Consider the following 2,949-nt stretch of genomic DNA (forward strand, 5'->3'; position numbering starts at 1 on the left):
ATGAGGTTATATCCCAAGAACTTTATCAAGTGGCGGACAAGTCCTCTACCTTGGCAAGGTTAGCCTTCCCTCATCTCATTTGTCACCTCTGTTATTCAGTCGGAATTGACACAGAGGGAGACATCCTCATTGATGAAGACAAGCCTATCACTAAGAAGAGGATGGAGCAAACAAGAGATCCCACTCATCATGAAATCCCTGAGATGCCTCAAGGGATGCACTTTCCTCCACAAAACTATTGGGAGCAAATCAACACCTCCCTAGGAGAATTGAGTTCCAACATGGGACAACTAAGGGTGGAGCACCAAGAACATCCCATTCTCCTCCATGAAATTAGAGAAGATCAAAGAATCATGAGAGAGGAGCAACAAAGGCAAGGAAGAGACATTGAGGAGCTCAAGCACTCCATAAGATCTTCAAGAGGAAGAACAAGCCGCCATCACTAAGGTGGACCCGTTCTTTAACTTCCTTGTTCTTTATTTTCCTGTTTTTCGAATTTTTATGTCTATGTTTATCCATGTTTGTGTCTTATGATCATTAGTGTCTTAGTGTCTATGCCTTAAAGTTATGAATGTCCTATGAATCCATCACCTTTCTTAAATGAAAAATGTTCTTAATTGAAAAAGAGAAGAATTGCATGAATTTTGAATTTTATAACAGATTAATTATTTTGATGTGGTGGCAATACTTTTGACTTCTGAATGTATGCTTGAATAGTGCATATGTCTTTTAAATTTGTTGTTCATGGATGTTGGCTCTTGAAAGAATGATGAAAAAGGAGACATGTTACTGAGGATTTGAAAAATCATAAAAATGATTCTTGAAACAAGAAAAAGCAGTGAATTCAAAAAAAATAATAAAGTCATGATCTAAGGTAAAAAGAGTGTGCTTAAGAACCCTGGACACCTCTAATTAGGGACTCTAGCAAAGCTGAGTCACAATCTGAAAAGGTTCACCCAGTTATGTGTCTGTGGCATGTATGTATCCGGTGGTAATACTGGAAGACAGAGTGCTTTGGGCCACAGCCAAGACTCATAAAATAGCTGTGTTCAAGAATCATCAAACTTAACTAGGAGAATCAATAACACTATCTGGATTCTAAGTTCCTACAGAAGCCAATCATTCTGAATTTCAAAGGATAGAGTGAGATGCCAAAACTGTTCAGAGGCAAAAAGCTACAAGCGCCGCTCATCTAATTAATACTGATCTTCATAGATGTTTTTGGAATTCATTGCATATTCTCTTCTTTTTATCTTATTTGATTTTCAGTTGCTTGGGGACAAGCAACAATTTAAGTTTGGTGTTGTGATGAGCTGATAATTTATACGCTTTTTGCCATTGTTTTTAGTATGTTTTTAGTATGTTTTAGTTAGTTTTTATTATATTTTTATTAGATTTTATTTAAAATTCACTTTTCTGGACTTTACTATGAGTTTGTGTGTTTTTTTGTGATTTCAGAAATTTTCTGGCTGAAATTGAGGAACCTAAGCAAAATTCTGATCCAGAGGCTAAAAAGGACTGCAGATGCTGTTAGATTCTGACCTCCCTGTACTCGAAGTGGATTTTCTGGAGCTACAGAAGCCCAATCGGCGCGCTCTTAATTGTGTTTGAAAGTAGACATCCTGGGCTTTCCCAAAATGTATAATAGTCCATACTTTGCCCGAGATTTGATGGCCCAAACCGGCGTTCCAAATCAGCTCAAGAATTCTGGCGTTTAACGCCAGAACTGGCACAAGAATGGGAGTTAAACGCCCAAACTGGCACAAAAGCTGGCGTTTAACTCCAAGAAGAGTCTCTACACATGAAAGCTTCAATGCTCAGCACAAGCACACGCCAAGTGGGCCCGGAAGTGGATTTTTGTCATTTACTCATCTTTGTAAACCCTAAGCTACTAGTTCTCTACAAATAGGACCTTTTGCTATTGTATTTTCATCTTGGTTCTTCTGGTTCCCTCTCTGGGGCCGAAGCCAATGATCACCATTATCACTTATGTATTTTCAACAGTGGAGTTTCTACACACCATAGATTAAGGTGTGGAGCTCTGCTGTACCTCGAGTATCAATGCAATTACTATTGTTCTTCTATTCAATTCAGCTTATTCTTGTTCTAAGATATCACTTGTTCCTCAACTTGATGAATGTGATGATCCGTGACACTCATCATCATTCTCACTTATGAACATGTGCCTGACAACCACCTCCGTTCTACCTTAGATTGAGTGGATATCTCTTGGATCCCTTAATCGGAATCCTCGTGGTATAAGCTAGAATTGATGGCGGCATTCAAGAGAATCCGGAAGGTCTAAACCTTGTCTGTTGTATTCTAAGTACGATTTAAGGATTGAATGACTGTGACGAGCTTCAAACTCCTGAAGGCTAGGCGTTAGTGACAGACGCAAAAGAATCACTGGATTCTATTCCAACCTGATTGAGAACCGATAGATGATTAGCCATGTTGTGACAGAGCGCGTTGAACATTTTCACTGAGAGGACGGGACTGTAGCCATTGACAACGGTGATGCCCAACATACAGCTTGCCATGGAAAGGAGTAAGAAGGATTGGATGAAGACAGTAGGAAAGCAGAGAGATGGAAGGGACAAAGCATCTCCATACGCTTATCTGAAATTCTCACCAATGAATTACATAAGTATCTCTATCTTTATTTTATGCTTTATTCATAAATCATTCATAACCGTTTGAATCTGCCTGACTGAGATTTACAGGATGACCATAGCTTGCTTCATACCAACAATCTCCGTGGGATCGACCCTTACTCGCGTAAGGTTTATTACTTGGATGACCCAGTTCACTTGCTGGTTAGTTGTGCGAAGTTGTGATAAAGAGTTGAGATTGCAATTGAGCGTACCATGTTGATGGCGCCATTGATGATCACAATTTCGTGTATCAACACGACCCACCATATGCCTATGAACCCCCTCCTCCTCAATA

The sequence above is a fragment of the Arachis duranensis genome, chromosome 1 (assembly GCF_000817695.3).
Source record: "Arachis duranensis cultivar V14167 chromosome 1, aradu.V14167.gnm2.J7QH, whole genome shotgun sequence".
In the NCBI taxonomy this organism is placed as follows: Eukaryota; Viridiplantae; Streptophyta; class Magnoliopsida; order Fabales; family Fabaceae; genus Arachis; species Arachis duranensis.